Source organism: Paroedura picta, chromosome 1 (assembly GCF_049243985.1).
Source record: "Paroedura picta isolate Pp20150507F chromosome 1, Ppicta_v3.0, whole genome shotgun sequence".
Lineage (NCBI taxonomy): Eukaryota > Metazoa > Chordata > Lepidosauria > Squamata > Gekkonidae > Paroedura > Paroedura picta.
Genome location: NC_135369.1, coordinates 20,618,361 through 20,640,353, shown reverse-complemented (window position 1 = coordinate 20,640,353; position 21,993 = coordinate 20,618,361). Strand labels below are relative to the sequence as shown.

General features: G+C 46.9%; 1 long non-coding RNA gene across 2 annotated transcripts in view; it reads left to right on the top strand.

The window, feature by feature from the left end:
• The window catches only part of LOC143831922 (uncharacterized), a 62,397-nt gene that overhangs the window by 28,057 nt on the left and 12,347 nt on the right, over nt 1–21,993 (top strand). For both annotated transcript variants that reach the window (XR_013229015.1, XR_013229014.1), the window contains 3 exons: nt 847–1,188; nt 12,135–12,214; nt 21,040–21,164. This is a non-coding gene — a long non-coding RNA (uncharacterized LOC143831922). The remainder of the gene's footprint in view (nt 1–846; nt 1,189–12,134; nt 12,215–21,039; nt 21,165–21,993) is intronic.

Genomic DNA, 21,993 nt, shown 5'->3' with positions numbered 1-21,993 from the left:
TCCCTGCACAGCCCCCATGGGGAGAGATCTAGGCAAGCCGACCAGGGGGCTGGATCTTCCCCCTCCCATTCTTTCGAATCCCTCGATCTTCCTGGACCCTCCGGGATTTAGTGGCTGAAGCTGAGATCGCTAATCCTGTACAGGTTGGATTGCGCACTTGCAATGGGCTTTTGCAGGTTTCCTAAACAGGAAAGTGTGCTTCTGAAGTGCATTATTCTAGCGTGTGCAGAAAGGCTCGGGTTCCCAGCGGCTGAGGCTCCCTCCCGTCTTGGCTCAGCCGAATTTACCCTTTAGGAGCATATCTCTCCTTATCTTCCCACTTTCTACAAGGTATATTTAAATGGGGAAAGTACTTCCATTTGGGGGGGGGGGAGGAAAAGGTTTAAATGGGAAAGAGAGGATTAAATTGTGTATTAGTTATGCGAAGAGAGGTAAGTGTTCCGTGGAGTCTTAACAAAATTATAAAGGGCATGATCCGATCTGAGGGAAGTCCCGCTGATTTCAAAGGGTGGGAGGCATTGAAGGGATGCTTATGTTGTAATGAACACAGTTTAGAGATGTTTCAGGGAAGTAGCCTGTGTGTTTTATTAAGTGCATGCATGTCCATTTCAAAGCCCCCAGCTGAATTCTAGCCATCAAATTCCCAGAGTCTTTGTTATTCTCTCCCCACAAAATCTCAGCATCATTGACGAAATCTGGATTTAAAAAAGAGAGAGAGAGAGAGAGAGAGAGGAAATTATGGATGCCTGATGCAACTACATGTAATTTGGAATTCCGAGAATGCAGAGTTAAATATTTCTATTTATTTAAATGTGTGTTTTTTTTTCAATCCCTTTTCCCATCAAGATACCCGGCACCAGAGAAAGGAAAAATCCACAGCCTTTGCCAGTGGGGTAGATTGCAGGGGTTGGTTGTTATCTTTGGTTATCTAGCTGTATGAGTGGGGTCAAGTCTTCATAAAGCTAGATAACCGAAAGTAAAAATAACCCCATTACACGCCTGAGGAGGAGAAGAAAGAAAGAAGAGGCCACAGGCACACGAAAAGAAGAGGAACGATCTTAAAACACCACCAACGCCCCCCCCTCCCACCAAAACATGGGAGGAAAGAGGTGACAGCTTTGATGTCCTTAAATGGAAGAGGTGGCTGCAGGTAGAAGACCACCTTCCCAGCGAGGCTAGAAATCAGAGGTAAGCAATTACTTCTTAAAATCTGAATATTTAATCAATGGCCAATCCAGCTGTGAAAAATCTAGATCAGGGGTAGTCAAACTGCGGCCCTCCAGATGTCCATGGACTACAATTCCCAGGAGCCCCTGCCAGCAAATGCTGGCAGGGGCTCATGGGAATTGTAGTCCATGGACATCTGGAGGGCTGCAGGTAGACTACCCCTGATCTAGAGTGCAGCTTGCAGGAGCTGTTGCAGGTGACCTTTCAGGCATTTGTCTATTTATCTGTCTAGCATCCATCTGTCAAGCGTATTTCTCCAGGAGAACTCCTTGCTTTATAGAAATGACACAGGCATTGGGGATGGGGACGAATAACGTTTATCTCGGTGCAAGCTTTCTGTGAGGCGGATTTTACTTCGTCAGATGCAAAGGGGCGGGTGGCCAGATAGGCCTGGCTTTATCCGTAAAAAAGCCCTTTGTATCTGAGCTCTGATCCACCGAAAGCTTGTGCTGGGATGAAAGTGGCCAGGGATTTAGGAGATCAGGTTACAAGAGAGCGGCTGGTCTGAAACAAGATTGACTTTAAAAAGATCATCCGTTTCATAGTTGGAGAGTACGGTTTATTAATGAATGTCATGGTTATTCAGGGCTGCAGCCCTCAGATGAGTTTCTCTAGGCCTGACTCCTTTAGGGGTATTCCCCGTCTCTTCCTGGAACATTCAGGTCCCAATGCAAAAATAGACCTCTACCCTTTACGTTGCAAAATGACCGCACAAGCAGCGTTCTATCCAACTGCTCAGGAAGAAAACCATTGCTTTCAGACAGGCATGCACACAAGAAAGAAAGAAAGAAAGAAAGAAAGAAAGAAAGAAAGAAAGAAAGAAAGAAAGAAAGAAAGAAAGAAAGAAAGAAAGAAAGAAAGAAAGAAAGAAAGAAAGAAAGAAAGAAAGAAAGAAAGAAAGAAAGAAAGAAAGAAAAGTTTTAGACCCCACTCTTTGGCACTTTTCCTTGGAGAGAACTCCTGTAGATCTAAAGCATTTAAGTAAAACTTTTAAAAGGACCCCATTTAGGGTTCTCCAATGCTGTATTGGGCTGCTATATGAAGCCCTCCCCTATGTAGCTGTGGCACTCCCCCCCCCACTAAACCGAGGTTATTGCTTAAGAAAAAGACAGGGAGTTTTTCCGGTTGGCAGCTGACGAAAGATCTGCAAGAATGGACTGATAGAAGGATTTTAAAAAATACGTAGTTCATCAGTGGAATGGGCTCCCTGGGGGCTCAGTCTAGCTGGCAGTCTAAAAGCAGAGGCTGGACAAACACTTGGCAGGGAAGCTTTAGGCTGGCCATTCTTTTTTTTGGGGGGGGGGTCACTGCCCTTTTAGGAGTTTTTCTCAGGTTCCAGGGCCCCCTAAGGTTATGGTTTTATTTTATTAGATTTTTATACCACCCTTCCATACGGCTCAGGGAGATAGGCTGGCCATCGGCATAATGAGCTAGGCTAAAAAAGGCCTAGGCTAAGAGTGAGCTAAATATACTCAACGTGCCTTGTCTTATATACACACACGTGAAAAAGATTTCTGCAACATGCAACCAAGAGAAGCATGTACATTCATCCCCCCCCCCCTTGAGTGCATTCATTCAGGCCACACAAAGGAATGGATTACGTGATATCTTTTTCTTCCCCTAGATGAAGGTTGAACTTTCTAGCAATTATTGCCTTCACATGTGACAAAATTGGTATTTTATCAGTTCAGTTCCCAGGGCCCCCCATAAACCTAACGGTCTCCCTTTCTCACATTTGTCAGTCTATGGCCCCCTTCAAATGTGCTAGAGCCCCCTGGGGGGTGGGGCATCTGGCCCCTGTTGCTGAATGGCTGCTTCAGGCTGCATTGGGGCATGGGGCAGTGGGAGGGAGAGGTGTTGGGCTAGAAGGCCCATATCTGTGGTTCTGTACCAGGCTATGGGCCTGTGAGTTATTTGCTAGAGCTTTGTAACACAATGGCTTGGGCATAATATTTTGGCAGCATTGCAGTCCTGATGTTTGATTGCCCTTTGTTCAGTTTGGTATAGTGGTTAGGAGTGCAGACTTCTAATCTGACATGCCGGGTTCAATTCTGAGCTCCCCCATGTGCAGCCATCTGGGTGACCTTGGGCTCCCCCACGGCACTGATAAAGCTGTTCTGACCGGGCAGTGATATCAGGGCTCTCTCAGCCTCACCCACCTCACAGGGTGTCTGCTGTGGGGAGAGGAAAGGGAAGGCGAATGTAAGCCACTTTGAGCCTCATTCGGGTAGAGAAAAGCGGCATATAAGAACCAACACTTCTTCTTCTCTTCTTGGTGGGACAGAACCTCAGTGGTGATAGAAGGACGAGAAGAAATGTCTGGTGCTGGCTTACAGAGAGAGGGAACGGTGGTCTGTCTAGCCAGACACAATCCCTGCTGAATGAGTGTGCCTCTCCAAGGCACAGGGGAGGGGAAAGGCCATAGCTAAGTGGTAGAGCATCTGCTTGTCAAGTGAAAGATCCCAGGTTCAGTCCCTGGCATCTCCAGTTTAAAGGACAATGGAACCCTGGTGAACCTCTGCTTCCAGTTTTGGAAAGATGGTGCAGATATTGATGGGCTAATGGTCTGATTCAGTAGAAGAGCACTTCATGTGTTCAAGGTCTTGCCAGTAACTCCTTCCCATGAATGCTTTAGTGAGAGAGAACGGGGCCTGAATGTGGGACCTGCAAAGAGAGCACACGCTTTTGTTCTTTGAGGACAGTCAAAGGAACAAAGGGGGAATGGATGCTAGAACAAGAGGAGGAAGGAAATAGGTGGTGGAACATGCTAGGGAGGGGAAAGGTCCTCTGGCTGGGCAAAGAGGTAAGGGATGAGTGGGTTGGCAGCAGATATACTTTAGTGGGCTCTGACGACTGGGGGAAAGATAAAAACCAAGTGAGATGCACCTGTCAGCACTAGAACCGGGTGCTGGTGGTTAAGGAGGCCCTTTTCCGAGAATGACAAGGTGCAGGCCGTGCTCCAGGGCAGGTGGCACAATGCAGCCACCAACCAATTGGGAGCCAGGTTCTTTCTTTCTTTCTTTCTTTCTTTCTTTCTTTCTTTCTTTCTTTCTTTCTTTCTTTCTTTCTTTCTTTCTTTCTTTCTTTCTTTCGTTCTTTCTTGTTTCGTGCCTGAATTGCTGTCTCGAAAGTCTTCCAAGAGTAGCATCAACCAAAGCACCGCACTGGCCAAATATTTCCTTGCTTCGGTGTAGCAGCCCTGGACCTCCTTGGGGGGTTCCCTGACTAAGCAGGACTAGCAGAGCTTGGCTTCTGAGTTTGGATGAGAGCCGGCTAGCGTGGACCATCGAGGCCAGGGCTCAGTGAGTTCAGAGGGCGCCTGTGTTCCATGATTCCTGACAGCATTCATCTTGCAGTTGCCAAGAGCCATGGATTTAACAACTTCCAAACTGGGTGCAAAGAGCAGAAGTGGCTCCAAGTCATCTGGGGCTGTTCCCATTTGATATACTTCAGGACAGAAACATTCTAGGGCAGGGGTAGTCAACCTGTGGTCCTCCAGATGTCCATGGACTACAATTCCCATGAGCCCCTGCCAGCATTTGATCTGGGAGTCAATAGCAACAGAGACCCAGATACAAGGTGAGAGGGACTGCCTTACCTGTGGTACCTGCCCCTTGAGCTCCACTTGGAGGCCCACAGTCAGCTGTGGCATGAGCAGCAGGGCCTTCAAGGGGTGGCCCCCCCATGTGACCTATTCCTCACCTTGTAGGGACTCCCAGTCAGGGGCAGGGACATCTCCACCATCTGACCTTCTGCAGGTCCCTTCCCTGAATTCTGTCCAGGCCTTAATTGTCAAAGTATCTGGTCCTTATATCCAGGAAATAGGCAGGGTGTCCGTCTGGTGCTGTGGGGCCCTTTGCAGTTGGTTCCGTGCAGGAACGGGGTCTTTTGAGCACCGTCAGCAAATGAGATACAAACTCATTTTGCAGGATTCAGCTTTTCTTATTATAGAACCTGTAAGAATGTGGCTCACGGTTTTCTCTCGCTCCCTGCGTGCTGCGTGCCGTCCGCTACTGCAGCTGTATGTTAGCGGGCAGGTGAGAGAGAGGCTAGCAGCAACGTGACTCCAGTCAGGTGGAATTAAAGCGGCCGGATCATCCGTCGCTACAGTGGCTTAGAGATCTAAGCTAGCTTTGGACATTCCGGCATTCCTCAGGCCCATCAGCTCAAATTCTTACAGGTCTGCTGCCTTGGTTGTTTTTAAGCCAGGAGAGTCAGCAGGGCTCAAAAGGCCCAGGCTGGAATGGCGCTGGGAGCTGCAGGAAGTGCAGCCCATGGGACATGCCAGGGACTTCCTGTTACCATTGACGGAAGCTGCTTCTTGGTCAGAATCAAAAACGGGAAGGGAACTCAAGGGTCATCTAGTCCAACCTCCTGCAGAATGCGGGAAATTCACAACTGCCTGGAATCACGTAGATTCCTTTTGAGAATCAGCGTGGGTGACTAAAGCGTCAGACTATTTATTGATTTATTTTTGAATTTATACCCCGCCTCTCATGACAATGTCGCCTCGAGGCGGCTTACGAAATAACCTTAAAACTGTATGACCCATAAAATCCCAATAAAACCACAATAACATTAACCACAGTATCCCACAATTTTAAGATGGCGGTAATCTCCCCACCCCAACTCTGCTGATCCCGACCTAGGCCAAAAATCCTAATCTTAATTATAACTCTGGGATGCTCAAATAGGGCAGGACCTCCCCTGGGAGACCCAGGTTCAAATCCACACTCATGTTGTGGAAGCTTGCTGGGTGACCTTGGGCCAATCATGCTCTTTCTCAGCCTAACCTACCTCATAGGGTTGTTGTGAAGAGTGAAAAGTAGGAATATTAAAAATATCAGAGATTATTAAGTTATACATACTTTTTAAATGGTTGTAGTCAGTTTATGCTGATACGAAATGTTTCTCCCTCATATCATTTAGAATAGCAGCTGGCAGAGAGGCAATTGTTTACTTACCATTTCAGAGACTTGCCATGTTGGTCTGCAGGAGAACACTTAGATTCGAGTCCAGTAGCACCATAGAGGCCAAGGACATTTTGGGGATGAGAGTAGAAGCACCTGGTATCTAGCAAAGAGTGTTAAAACCTTCTGCATGCCAAGAAGGTGCTCTACCACGGAGCTTGGGCCCTTCCCGTGGCTGAGCGAGGTTTTGATCTCTGGTGCTATCAGTCTCCGATCTAGTGATTGACGTATGGAGTTCTTGACAACAATCTATCAATAGAACTACCCTGTTCAGAGGCAGCATCCCTTGGGCTGTCGAGGGGAAGCAGCACAGGAGGACAATTGCTCTTCCCCATTCAGAGGCATTCTGTCTCTGAGGACGAGAGGGTGGGATCCAGCTACGATGGGTCAGTCCCCTTGATCTGTGGCTGCAGCCCCCCTCCCCACCCAGGATGCAGGTAGAAACAAGATGCTGGCCTAAAAAGATCACTGCTCCAATCTGCTTGGGTTGCTCTTTTATTTTGTTGTGCAAAATTAAGCTCATCTCAGCTAATCCCCCCCTTTATCTAGAAGAAGAAGAAGTTGGTTCTTATATGCCGCTTTTCTATACCCGAAGGAGGCTCAAAGTGGCTTACATTCGCCTTCCCTTTCCTCTCCCCACAGACACCCTGTGAGGTGGGTGAGGCTGAGAGAGCCCTGATATTATTGAAGAAGAAGAAGAGTTGGTTCTTATATGCTGCTTTTTTCTACCCGAAGGAGTCTCAAAGAGGCTTACAGTCGCCTTCCCTTTCCTCTCCCCACAACAGAAACCCTGTGAGGTGGGTGAGGCTGAGAAAGTCCTGATATTCCTGCTCGGCCAGAACAGTTTTATCAGTGCCGTGGCGAGCCCAAGGTCACCCAGCTGGCTGCATGTGGGGGAGTACGGAATCGAACCCGGCTTGCCAGATTAGAAGTCCGCACTCCTAACCACTACGCCAAACTGGCTCTCTAAAAGAACATTTCCTCGATGATGAATGCTGAAGTCATATGGGATACAGTGGAATATGCCCATGTACACTACTATGTAGTGTGAAGCAGTTAATTAGCAGTGAAAGGATATTAGACCTCAGGTTTTTGTACAGTTGGAAAGTCCTCAGAGGAAGAGCCAGTCAAGGATAGGTTTGTTGTTAGTTTGTGGCTATTTTGTATTCAGGATGAGTCCCAAGTAACTTTAAGCCATGCTTTTGTTGAGGCGCATGTGGCAAAATGGTGCGCCTATCCCTGTGGTTGCTATTTCTTCTGGCGGAGCAGTTGGGAAGAACTGCCTTGGCTCTTGAAGGGTCTTCTGTCTCCCCTCGACCCCATGTTGGTTAGCAGTGTGGAACAGGAGGTGGGATCAGTGTCTAGTAAGGTGCTGCCAAGAACCCATTCTGCACACATTGGGTAACGCACTTTCCATGGACTTCAGAAACACAGGCAAATCCAGAGGCAAAAGCACACTGAAAGTGCATTATCCAACATGTGCAGAAAGGTGTAGCTAGATGTTGTAGAGAGTCTTCATTCTGTGTTCCCGGATTCTCCTTGTTGGTGAAGCAGCCATATTTCCAGGGGCTGGGGCGGGTTACCTAAGAAATGAACAGTAAGCTAGTGTTTTCTGTCCTTCTAGAAGGCCTTCCCAGGACAGAGCATGTCTCTGCATGTTTATGTGATTGGTCAGAGGCACAGGATCGGAGTACAAACCATCATTTGTAAAGCCAGAAGCTTTTCCCACACTTCTGCTCGTCTCCCCTTCTACTGTGTTCACTGGTGTAGTATCAAAAGGGTGTACTTAAAGTCCTTAAGGAGAAAAGCACTCTAGTTGAAGAAGGAAGTTCATGGTTGAGATGGGTTAGGACTTGGAGCCCAACCCTTTTGGAGAATACTCAACAAGTTTGCATGAATACTTCAACTAGAAATCTTACTATTCCCAAAAGAAGATCTTGTTGGATGTGGGAATGCAATGAATTACAAAGCTTTTGGGAGGGGGAAGGATAAAGTGCTCTAGGGAAAGCTGTGCATATATCTTGTTCTGCATGGTTATAAGAAGGGATGCCTTTTCCCCACCTACCTATGGGACTTAAAATTATAGAATCATAGAGTTGGAAGGGTCCACATAAGCCATCCAATCCAACCCCGTCTCAATGCAGGATCAGCCTAAAGCATCCAGGAGAAATATCTGTCCAGCTGCTGCTTGAAGGCCACCAGTGAGGGGGAGCTCCCCACCTCCTTAGGCAGCCAGTTCCACTGCTGAACTACTGTGACCGTGAAAAGACCCTCTCTAAAACCTGCCCAGAGCCTCTTGTGGCGCAGAGTGGTAAGGCAGCTGTCTGAAAGCTTTGCCCATGAGGTTGGGAGTTCGATCCCAGCAGCCGGCTCAAGGTTGACTCAGCCTCCCATCCTTCCGAGGTCGGTAAAATGAGTACCCAGCTTGCTGGGGGGTAAACGGTAATGACTGGGGAAGGCACTGGCAAACCACCCCATATTGAGTCTGCCAAGAAAACGCTAAAGGGCGTCACCCCAAGGGTCAGACATGACTCGGTGCTTGCACAGGGGATACCTTTACCTTTACCTTTAAAACCTGCCCTTCAGCTTGTCTCTTATCTTCAGACCTCTCTCCTCTATGGTTTCTTGCCAAAACCAGAGGAGGAGTTTGGGAAAGGAAAGAACTTTTCAAATTCCTCTATGCACACTTTAATTTATTGACAAGGCAAAAAACAAAATCAATATTTGGGGGGCAATTAATTAGAGGAGGAGAAAATTCACACCTTAGAGAAAAATGTCTTTGAACAACTCCTCCTTTATACTTGAAATTCCTGTGGCATCTTTGCCTAGAGGCAAACAACGGCGAATCCCTGAGATAAATTCCAGAGGGGAAGCCCTGTTAGTCTATTACAAAAAAACCCCAAAAGAGTCTGGTGCCTCTTTAAATACTAACTGCCTTTTTAGTAGCATAAGCTTTGTGGCTACTCCACTGTGTACATGAAGCGTATCTTCCACCTGAGCAGCCTTTGAAATCCTAAGGCCCTAGGCAAAAGTCCGGGATGAGAGCTGGAATCACTGCTACCCCCATCAGGTCTCCCACTCCTCCAGCTTGGGAAAAAGCAAGAGCAGCCCTTCATCCCATGTAGGGTGGGTGTAGGGTTGCCAACATCCAGATGGTGCCTGGAGATCTCCCAGGATTACCCCGGCCTTCCTCAACTTTTTTACCATTGAGAAACCCGTGAAACACGTTTCAGGCTTCCAGAAACCCCAGAAGTGGGGCAATTGCGCAGAATATGGTTGGGAAATATGGCTGTGTATGTGCCCAACTGCGTCCCTTCCCCTTCCCATCCCTTCCAGAGCCATCACTGGCCCTTTTGGGAGAGGGGATGGGTCGATGTGACCAGATATGGACATATCACCTGATAAATATTTAAAAAATATATATAAAATATATAAAAATGAATTAACTCCCATCCATTCGGGAATTGCTTCCAAGGCCATCAAGAAACCCCAGGGTTTCATGAACTGCTGGATGAGAAAGCCAGTTCTACTCCAATGTTCAAAAATAGGAGGGAGGCATAGTCCCCGTCCACAACAGTCAGAATAATGTCATTTAAGCCCTGTTTAAACTCTCGTTAAACTCTCATTTAGCAAATAATTTATTTACCGCTTATTTATGCTACAACGGATCTGTTGGTTTTCGGGGTACCAGGAAATCCTTCCCTTTTTTCTTTTTACCTAAAAGGAAGAACTGCAATTGTTCATGCCCCTTAAAAATGTGTTCTGCCGTGGTGTTGTGATCTCTTTCAACGAATGAGTGTCATATACGTGTTTTTAAAATTCTGTCCCAGAAAACTAGGTTATTTCCCGTGAAGCTGTGTTCGCCTATAGAGAAAGTCACTGGGGTGAGTAAGGGGGAGGAGAGGAGGAGGAGGAGGACAAATACTGCCTTGCCTACGGTGCAAAATACCTGTCCCAGGGGCAGGCAGTAAGAATTGTATTTATTTAAAACATACTTCTGCCGCCTTTCCACCCAGTTGGGGTCTCCACACCGGCGAACCTTAGGACAGCCGATCTTTCAAACAGCTTTTAAAATGGTAAAAAATAATCCAGTGAAACCACGTAAGGACAATAAGCAGCCTCGGTCGTCATAATCAGGGTGTTTTTGAGCATCGTCGTAATTTAGTAGGCAGGCATCCTGGGCTGTACCACTCGAGCTTGTAGGTGGGAGCTCCCATGATGCAATGCGCTCCTGTATTTCCCCCTCCGCACACACAGACAATTTTTTAAAAAAAACAAAACACCTTAGGGACGTGGAGTCCAGCATGGTTTTCTCACTGACATGCTGGCTTTCTAGGTACACCGCATGCTCTTCTTAACGGAGGAGCCTTCTGCTCCGATGCAAGGGAGCTCCCGGCTGCACTCTGAAGAGATGCAACCCGCACACAGGTTCCTTGCCTCCATGTGCAAACTAGGCCCGAGCTTGGTCATGCTGCCTCTTGCTTGGCTTGATCCCAATTTGCGAGGCGGTCGTTAGAGACCTGCATGCCGCACCTTTAACACTCCTCATTGTGTCGGGTTCCTTTCCAGGGCTTGGGAATTTCTCGTCCTGGGCCCACTTCTTTCTCCTTTGCCTCCCCTCCCCTCTGGCTTGCCTCCTTTCAAGGCAACTCCTGCCCCTTCATTGGGCTCTTATCTCTAGTAATGCCCCACAATGAAAGGCCTTTCTGCCTTTTTTTTTTTTCTTTCTTCAAATGGGCAGAGGGGGCCTATTATTTCCCGCTCTTGTCTTCTGCAGCCGGCCGCTGGTGGCAGCGAAAGCTTTTGTGCGTGTGTGTGCGTGTGTGTGTGTGTGTGCGTGTTGTGTGCCTGACTAATTGAGCTGAAGGACTTGCGTCTGAGAAACTTTGAAAGGGGCTTTTGTTGAGTTGACGGGATTTGGGCTAGGCTGGCTGGCTGGGCTTTGCTAGGGAACGTGGGCCTTGGGTAAACGTGACTCCTCCGTCTTGCGCCTCACCACTGCCTTCAGGGGCATGAGGCTGTCCTGTTTCCCTCCCTTTCGGAGAAGGTGATTAAAAACCTCAGCTACATCTCCCGGCTGTGGAGAGTCAGCTTGGTGTGGTGGTGGTGAGGAGGGGCGGCCTCTAATCTGGAGGGCCAGGAGTGGTTTCCCACTCTTCCTCCTCGGCACGCCACCAGCTGGCTGACCTTGGGCCCGTCGCAGCTCTCTCGGAGCTCTCTCAGCCTCACCTACCTCTGTTGTGGGGAGAGGAAGGGTAGGCGATTGTAAGCCGCTTTGAGAATCTTTTCTACTACAAAAGCAACAAACAAAAAACAGCTCTTCTTCTGTTGCTTAGGGTATTTCCCCCCCCCCTGCCTTTTAAGATGTGGTTTGGGAAGTGGAAGAGGGGAGAGATGGGGGGGAAAGAGAAATCCAGGCATGTCTTTCTTGTACTGAAACGGCTGCACGTGACACCTTACAGGAGTTGCCGAACTATGGCTCTCCAGGTGTCCCCGGAGTCCAATTCCCATGAGCCCCTGCCAGCGTGCTGGCAGGGGCTCATGGGAATTGTACTCCGTGGACACCTGGAGGGCCACAGTTTGGCCCTCCCTACCCTGGGAGCTAGGGATGTTGTGAAAATCCCTGACTGGAATTTCTTTGGGACACCCACCTATCTTTTTGCAAGATTCCTCTGGGAAATCAGCTCAGCACTCCATCTCCCCAGTCTACAGTTCTGCAGCTCCCTAGCTGGAGCATGATGGAGGCCTTCAGAACTCCCTAGAAGAGCACAACCAGGGTGACTGGAGGGTTGGAGCACCTCCCTTCTTTGGACAAAGAGTTTGGGACTTTTTAGTTTGAAAAAGGGACTACTAAAGGGGGGGGGCATGAGTGAGGCTGATACAATGATGCCTGGGGTGAAGCGGGTTGACCAACAGAACTTTTTCTTCCTCTCCCAGAATCCTAGACCTTGAGGACATCCAATGAAGTTGATGGGCAGTAGATTCAGGACAGACAACAGGAAATACTTCTTTACACAGTGAGTGATTAAAATGGGTCACTGTCGGAGGGTATAGCGATGGCCACGGGCAAAGAATGCTTTAAAAGGGAGGATACTAGCCATGTGACTAAAAGGCACTTCCACAGACAAAGGCGAACAGCCTCAGAATCCCAGGGCCAGGAGGCAACATCAGCTGCTGTTGCCAGTTGTTGGCCTTCCAGAGGAACTGGTTGAAGCTAGGCTGGATGGACCACTGGTCTGATCCAGCAGGGCTTTTCTTAGGTTCTTAAGTTTACGTATGCACGTTTTGCTTACTACCACACTGTGTCATTGGTTTTCAGTGTATGGCAGGCTGCAGAACTGACCGTGCAGTGCGTTTGTGAACGAGGTGTCCATAGGCCCAGATTTCTCAGGTCTGAATAATGTTAAAGATGAGAGAGAGAAAAATGCTTTTATTGTAGTAAAGGAAGCAAAACCAGCAGGCTCAATGGGAATTAGAACTCTCATTTCTACACCAAGTGTGCCTGTGTGTGAAATTCATATTTTCTAGGTTGCTCTGGGAGGTGGGCACACATCATTGCTGCCACTTGCAAAATATTTGTTTGGGTGAATTGTTCTAAGAGCATACAACATCAGTACTCTCTCTGTGTTCCTAAAGCTTCATGTATATTTTCCAGCATCTCTAGGGGGAAAATTCAGGTGACCAGAAAGACGTTGACCACACATCCTGGGAAGCTACTGCTAGGGAGAGTAGACACTACTGCTCATGACAGTCCAATGATCTGACTCTGCCTAAGGGAGCTTCAGGTGTAGCGTTGTTTCCAGTGCTATGTGGAGTCTTACTTGCTGCCCCCGATCCATGTTACCCTTTTGATTTTCTGACAGAGAGAAAAATGATGTCATGTGCCAGTGGCTAACTTTCTCTGTGAATATACGAAGCTGGTTTATGCCGAGACCAATCACTGGTTCACCTAGTGTCCATTTTATCCAAGAGCTGCAGGGAAAGGAAGGTCTTTCTCCTGTGTCTGCTACCTGAGACCCTTTAACTGGAAACGCCAGGGATTTAACATGGAACATTCTGAATTCAAAGCAGGTACTCTCCCATTGGGCCACACCCCTATCAGATTTAGGAATACCAGCCTCCAAGTGGGACCTGGGGATCCCCTGGAATTACAGCTCATCTCCAGGTGACAGAGATCAATTTCCCCGGAGAAAATGGCTGCTTTGGAGGGTGGACTCTATAGGATTTTACTCCATTGGAATTCCTCCTCACCCCAAATTCTGCCCACTCCTGGCTCCACCCCTGGGTATTTTCTCCGGGTATTTTCCAACTCAGAGCTGGCAACGCTAACCGGATTGGCTGGAAATCACCAGCTCTGTGAAACAGATGATGATTCTGGTTGGTTTTGGGGGAGAAACTGAATTTTCGACAATCCATTTAGCGAAAACTTGGGCAGGTTTGAAACGGCAACTGAATGTCAGGGAATCCGGGAGCAGTTTTAATGAGAATCTGATTTGTCCATGGGGAGGGAGGAAGTGCTGGTGCCCAAAAAGATACCCCCTGACCTTTTTACTGAGCTAATTGTTGGCTATTTATTTATTTATATTTATATATACCGCCCTCACCGGAGGCTCTGTTTGCGCCCTATGTGAAGACCCTTTCAGCTGGAACAATTGCTTGAAGGTGGCCCTGTTCTATGACAGCTCTTTCATGCTTAAGTTTGTTAAGAGAAGTCGAGGGTGTAGGCATTTTGTGGGAGCTCCTGGGGTGCTTCTGGAAAAGAAACAGGGTAATATGGGACCATCCTTGGTGCACTTGATAAAAGGAATGGCTGACTGTGAGGTTACATGGCTTAGGAGGGGGTCTGTGGCAAGGCAGTAGAGCCTGGATTTTGTATGCCGAAAGTCCTGGTTTCAATCCTTAGACATCTCCAGTTAAAAAGTTCTCCAACTGAAGGTGTAGAGAATCACATGGAGAAGGGAATATAGAGGCAGTGAAACAGAAAACTTAGCATTAGTATAAATCCTGAAGTGACCTCACAGTGACCTCACAGCATTTATTGACGTTCTAGGATTTCCCCACATTTCTATGAGTTTTGCCATAGATATTTGGCAAATTCAAGAGCATTGCCCAAGCTATGATGTGACTTCTGGGAACTTACCTGGAAGCAGCTTCATGGTGTGTTGCCCAATGTCAGTCCCCCCTCTGTTTTGCTCCTGTTGCTCCACCAAGCAGCCATGAGAGCTCAGGTTGTCCTCCATACCAAGCAACTAGGTCTCTAGTGTAGACAGTAGTGAGATAAGTAGAAGTACGGCTTTACTCCATCCAAAATAAATAAATAATAATTTTTATTTTTATTTTTATTTCTATCCTGCCCTTCTCTGATTGGCCCAGGGCAGATAACAACAAATTTCAAAAGAATCAAACAAATCAATACAAACATTAAAAAAACCAATTGAACCACCTCTTCCTAGTAATAATTTGCATGGGTTGATCAGAGCTTGAAGAGGCCTTATGCTGGTGGATGGATTCTCAGATCTAGAGGCTGGTCTCTTCATGTTCTTTCAAATATTTCATGTGTTAGGAAAGCTGTAACATAAGATGTAGGTGGAGTGAAGCTATACAGGGCCGTGTCTACATTTTCGTGCTATCAGTGACCTACCTAGGCAGTGAGTTAGTCACTCCTTGACCCAGCAAAAATGATCCACCCAACATGTCTTTGATTCGGACAGTAATAAATTGATCTAAACAATTAATGGATAGAACAGTGTCCTATTAGCAATTTGATGCATTTTTCTGTCTTTTTGGTGATGTCACAGTAGTTTGATGTTGTTGTTGTTAGGTGCGAAGTTGTGTCTGACCCATCGCGACCCCATGGACAATGATCTTCCAGGCCTTCCTGTCCTCTACCATTTCCCAGAGTCCATTTAAGTTTGCACCAACTGCTTCAGTGACTCCATCCAGCCACCTCACTCTCTGTCGTCCCCTTCTTCTTTTGCCCTCAATCGCTCCCAGCATTAGGCTCTTCTCCAGGGAGTCCTTTCTTCTCATGAGGTGGCCAAAGTATTTGAGTTTCATCTTCAGGATCTGGCCTTCTAAAGAGCAGTCAGGGCAGATCTCCTCTAGGACTGACTGGTTTGTTCGCCTTGCAGTCCAAGTGACTTGCAAGAATCCAACACCAGAATCCAAAAGCCTCAATTCTTTGATGCTCAGCCTTCCTTATGGTATTGTAAACCCCCCCCCTTAAAAAAAACCCCTATTTGGGGTTAATCCACCTTAAGTGGCTGTTTTTATGGTGACTGAGGTAGCATTCTTGTGTCAGTTGTGTACATCCCATAGGGAAACACATTGGGCTCTGGATTACACACAATGTGTGTTCATTTATTTATTCCCTAATTCATCTGGGTGGATAACAGTCTGACAGATAGATTTAAGACCAGCAGTCCCTTAGAGACTAATGACAGTTTCAAGGTATACACTTTTGCAAGCTCCCTTTGTCAGACCCAGTTAGAAAATCCTACTTGACAAAGAGGTAAACCACTGTTTCATCTTCCTCTCTGGCTACCCAAACCCACTGTAATAAAAATGTAGGGCTGTTCTTCCAGAAAAGGGTGAATCTGGTTTGGGTGAGTCTTCAAGGAAATATAATTCCAAAATCAAGGCCTAGCTAGCAACTGTGAAAAAACGGTTTCCTCTGAATCAGAAAGGGTATCTAGTTGCAGTTTAAAAATTGAAACCCTAGATGGGTAGAATCTGGATTCATTTTGCCATGTTGATTTTTCAAAGGTAGGCCCAACTGTCTTGGTCTACCAAGCCCATTTGATTCCCGTACGAATTTTAACGGCTAGCATGAAATGGCGAATGCGCCGATCGGTTTGTATCCCCGCTTCAACCGGCTGCGGTTTGAATTCCGGGCTTAATTTTTTGCTTTGTCTCTCTTCCCTGCAGACGCTTTAATTAACGAAGTCGCCATTCCCGCGCCGCGTTTCTGTTTTGTGTGTTGTTTGCCGCGGGACGCGTCCGTTCTCTCCCGTCACCTAAAGCGCTTGCGTACAAACCTTGCTTGGCAAAACAGACTGCAGAGAAAGAAGAAGAAAGAGGCTCTCTGTTTTTGTGTCTCTTCCTAATGACCAGTCTATTCCAGTTTGGGAGTGGCGGGCGGAAGAGAGGCCCGTTCTTGTGAAGCACTCATGGTGGGAACGGTTTGGCCATGACAGGGAATAATTAACAACAACACCACAACACCAAAGCCAAAGGCAGACACAAGCTCTTTTCACCATTATCACTGGCGGAGTGCAAAGGCAGAGCGTTAACCCTCATTAGAAATTCTGAGTCCCCCCTCTCTCTTTTTTTTGATAGTTAAACCTGATTTGCATGCATTTGCATAATGAACATCATTTGCATTCCCGATTGTTGGCTACCTCTGTGGGAAAAGTCAAAGCGGGCGATGTGGGGAGAGGGGTTTCGGCAAAGACAAAAGAGAAGATTTCCCCCCCCTCCCCTTCGCTTGCCTCCCCCCCTCACAACGAAGAGTTTAACACACAACCGTTTTCTTTCTTTTCTTTGCAAAAGGTGTTGAGGCCTTTTAGACTGTGTGTGTAGCCTAGCTTCTGGTTCTGTCCCTCCCCGCTACCACTTCCTGTGGGCCTTCTTTCCCGCCTGTGCTCTGCTCCCATCCTCTTGGCGCGTTATAAAGGCGAGCAGCAGAAGAACGAACGGCGAGATGGAAAACGAAGCCACCATTTTAGGCAGCTGGTATCTCTAAAATGGCCGACCTTCCAAGAAGGTATCATGGCCAGCAGCTTATGGTGTCTCAGTCCTTTCCAGCTGAACTGCGTGTATCAAATCTGGCCTGATGCATACCCACATGGGTAACACAGGACATTTGGGGGTTCCAACTACTTTTTTGGAGCTTATTTGAGAACAGGGCACAACTCCTTGTAAATGTACACAGAACCATTTGTGAAACCATGTAGGCAATGGCATCGCTTAATGCCTGCGACCTGACTTGATAAAGCAAGCAAACATTTGAATTTCTTTTAAAATGCATAGGCTGCATGTGTTTCCATATTTAGGAAGGTTTTGTGCTTTTCTTGAAACTTTGATTCGTTTCTTGCACAGCTAGTTGTCAGTTGTCTGAGGAAGGAAACCCAGAATTCAGGAAGGTTGTGCTTGTGGGAAATACTGAATTCTCCCATCAATCCATAAGAAATATTTAGTCTTTGAGGAGTGGGGGAATGATTTCTTTTCTTCCCCATTATCCTCAGTTAGCACATTGATTGCAGTAGAGCAATTGGTCTCATGAATGTTTCAGGAATGTTATCAAATGGTTCCTATGAAATTCCTACTGATTAATCAGATAAATACTTATCCGTCTTCCACTTGCCGGTGTCATTTTTGGGAGTTGTATTTTTGAATAAATAAATAAAATAAATATTTCTTTTTCCATCTCTTCCCGTGAGGCTCAGGGCAGGTTCCATAAATTCATTTATACCATAAGCTTGAAAATCACAGTTTACATTAAAAACAATACAAATCTGACCCATCTACCAACTAATTACTCTTCAATATTAAAAGTTAAACATTAAATATTAAGAGTATGTTTTCTAGAGCAGATGCGAGTTCCCTTGATATGCCAGTGGGGCGGAGGGGGGGGGAGGCTAGCCAATCGATGTTGTAGACGTTAAATTCCTGACATCAAACATCTTGCAGGCCCTGCAGAACTGATTAAGATCTCACAGGGCCTGGATCTCCATTGGCAGAACATTCCGCCAGCTGGGGCCAGAGCCAAAAAGGCCCTAGTGACTCCAGTTGAGGCTACTATTACTTCTTTGAAGCCAGGAACCCTGAGCAGATTTTGATCCATTGACTATAATGCTGTGGGAGTAATGGGAGACGTGGTTCCGCAAATATGCGGGTTCCAGACTGCTTAGGGCTTCGAAGGTCAGTCCCCAAACTACGAATCTAATCTGGTCTCTACTCTAGAGCCAATGCAGTTGGACAAGCACCAGCATCATGCATGCCCTCCCTTGGCTCCCTGCAAAGACCTGTGCTGCTGCATTTTGAACCAGTTGTATGAATACTTTTAGGAGTTGACTCAGCTGAGTGAAAGAGTGTTGCTGTTTGTTGTAAGTGAAGATGCAGCCAAAATTTAGAAAGCTGCCCATTCCTTCCAGGCAGTAGTAGCCCATGATTTTACCAGGCAGTAGTAGCCCATGAGTAGTAGCCCAGGTCTTTATACCTCTTTAGTTTAGGGGTTGAAAAAAAACCATTTCAAGCAGTCGTGTTGTGGGGGTGACTGCAGTGGCACTGCCCTCAAATGCATAAAAAGATAGGGTCTTAGAATTAGGGTTGCCAGCTCTGGCCTGGGAAATTTCAGGAGATTTGGAAGGGGTGGAGCCCAAGGAGAGCAGGATTTGAGGAGGGGAGGGACTTCAAAGGGGCCATAGAGCCCACCTTCCAAAGCTGCCATTTTCTCCAGGTGAATTGATCTGTCTCCTAGAGGTCAGCTGTAATTCCAGGCAATCTCTAGCCACCACCAGGAGATTGGCAACCCTATAAGAACCCCTCATCATACTTGACTGAGCAGTACCATGTGGTCTGGTGGCTCTCTGTGCTGTGTGTCCATGACCTTGTACTGGAGACCTGGACGGGGGGCAACTGAGCCCCCAAAGGTCTTTGTCCCCACCGCAATATATAATCCTGCATGGACAAGTGAATAGGTCCAAAGCGTTACCATCTGAAGAGCTTCAAAAAAAAATTATTTATTTATTTAGATTTTTATACCGCCCTTCCCTACAGCTCTGGGCGGTTTACATAAAACATTTTGGAACATTTACATAGAACACTATCAAAATCAATATAACAGTATAACAATAACAACAACACACCAACTAGAACAACCAGAACAGCATTTCAACAATAACTTTGACACTCCCTCAGCAGGTTCGATCTCTCAGCCTGGGGAGGGGGGGGCTGTAGCTGTTATGGGTCAGTCGGCCCCATCAAACGCAAATGGAACAAATTGTGGTGGCCTGAGAGAACGATGTGGGTCAGACCCAGGACTTCAGAAGCACCTGCATGTATTAAAAGTTGCCTTGTGCTGCCATTGTTTATTTGTTTGTTTGTTTATTTAGATTTTTAGCCTGCTACTCTCTAGAGACTCTTGGTGGATTACAATATAAAATCGCCATAGAACCCCATATAGTCCTGTAACAATGCCGACAGGACATGAAAAGCAACCTGAACCAAGACTGGTAGCGTAAACCCCCCCCCCCCCCCATCCTCATTTCCTGCAGCCATCCACCCCCGGGGTGGGCTACGGTATGGAAGATGAAATCACACTACCTGGCTTGGTGGCTTTTGTGCAGGCGGAGAGGGAGAATACAAACTTAAAAGGAGAGAAGGTTTCTATGCCCCGCTTTTCTCTACTCTGAGGATTCTCAAAATGGCTTATGGCCGCCTTCCCTTCCTTTCCCTGCAACAGGCACCTTGTGAGGCAGGTGGGTCTGAGAGAAACTGGGACCATTCCAAGGTCACCCAGCTGCCTGCAATGGGGGGGGGGGAGGAATAGGGGAATCCAACCCAGTTCTCCAGATTGGAGCCCACTGTCCTTAATTTCTGTACCATGCTGGACATAATAAAAATAAATAACATCTAATTTTCCATGGACAGTTCTAAAATAAAGAACAGTTCTTGCAACTAAAGGTCAGGTGATCAGGAGCATCACCTGGGCCTGGAATCGGGGTCACTGTGGTGGGCAGGAGGTTGTGAATTTCCTGCATTCTGCAGGGGTTGGACTAGATGACCCTGTAAGCACCTTCCAACGTTATGATTCTGTGATGGGCATATTGGCCTTTCCCAAAGTCTTGCAGAGTTTAGGCTCTGGGGAGGGCTGTTGCCCTGTGGTGAAATCTTCACACGTGCCCTACTTGCCGCAGCTCTGACTCATGAACTGCCCTTTGGAACAGCTGATTTGAACAAGTAGATTGCACTGTAACTATGACTAGAATAATGCAATGTAGTTTGGAATAGAATCATAGAGTTGGAAGGGACCTCCAGGGTCATCTAGTCCAACCCCCTGCACAATGCAGGAACTCACAACTACCTGCTTGCCCATAGTGACCCCAATCCCATGCCCAAGTGATCCCCACCACCAAAAATCTCCAGAATAATTTTTTTTCCAGGTCTGTGAGCAGAGGCAGCCAAATGTTCTACTTCACAGTAGATGATACTCCTATATGGTTCCATGCTTGAGAGCAGGGGTAGTCAAGCTATGGTCCTTCGGATGTTCATGGACTACAATTCCCAGGAGCCCCTGCCAGCAAATGCTGGCAGGGGCTCCTGGGAATTGTAGTCCATGAACATCCGGAGGACCACAGCTTGACTACCCCTGCTTGAGAGGACAGACAGGGGTGCTAAGAGGGCAAGATCTCAGCTAACTGCTGTCAGCAATTGACTGGCTATTGGCCCATTCTTCTCTTAACGTAGACATTACATTTTTATTGTGGTCAAATGGTTCCCGTGCAGTTCAATCTCAGGTGAATACAAGCAAATCCAGATTGCTGTTTTTTCCTGTATCTCTCTGGTACCGGTTAACCATTTTCATTCTGCAGTATGTTAATTTGTTCTCACATTCTACCTATAAGCTTGATAACTTCCATTCCAAGACATTGTATCTGAGGAAGTGAGCATGAGAATGAAAGCTCACACCTTAAATAAAAAATTGTTGGTCTTAAAGATGCGGCTGGACTCTACATTTTGTCCTGGTTCCAGTCGGCCACTCGATGATAGAAGTTTAGTGTAAACTTATAAGGTTGGTCCTGCACCTAATGCAGCCATGTTTTTCTTAATTTTCTTCTAGGAGCAACTGTTCGACCTATGATTTCAGGAGATGGTCTCTCACAGACGTAGCCCCTTCCCAAAGGCTTCTTTCGGCCACGATCTCTCCCAGAGGCACACATTGAGGAAATGTGTGAGATTTCAATGGTAAGCCATTTCATAGCTTGAAATGTGGGTGTGGCCCTTTGCTTTCCCAGTGTTGGAAAAATTCTCACAGCTACGGGGAGCAGACGTCTCAAGTAGCCATGGAAACAGAAGTATGATGGGGGGACAGCTAGATCTGAGCCAAACATTCCCTTCTCAATACCCCTCAAAACCCATCTCTAAGGTACCAGAGATGGATTTGGGGGAGGATCTGACAAAGGGAGGTCTGACTTTCAAAAGCGCATCCCCCATCTTGTTGTTCCCTCTGAAACTATGATGGGGAAGACTCCCTTGCAGATGACCTGGATTCTGAGCAACTTTGGAGTTATTTCGAAAAAGCTGATTTCAACCATTACAAGAAGTTCTACAGTCGAGAGTCTTTAATTCAGCCTTTCCCAACTTTTTAAATGTCGAGAACCCCCTGAAAAATCCTTCAGGCTTCGAGAAACCTCAGAAGTGGTGCAGTTGTGCAGAATATGGTTGGGAAGCATAGCTGTGTACATGCCTACCCTTGGCCCCTCCCCTTCCCACCCCCTCCAGGGCCATCCAATGACCATTCTGGGAGGGGATGGCAGGTTAACATGACCATATATGGTCGTATCACCTGATAAATGTTTAACACAAAATAATAGACCAAATTAACTCCCACACATTGGGAGAACCCTTATAGGGCTACCTGCCTTAACTTTAGCATTATTTAGCTTGGAAGTCATTTTCTGGTTCCATCTCCACTATGTTGGTGTGAGGACTAAGGAGTAGATAGTTTGGCCATGGTAGCATCTTCCGCAAAGTTTGCAGGAGACTTGTATTCTTCTGCCCGGAAACAGGTGAA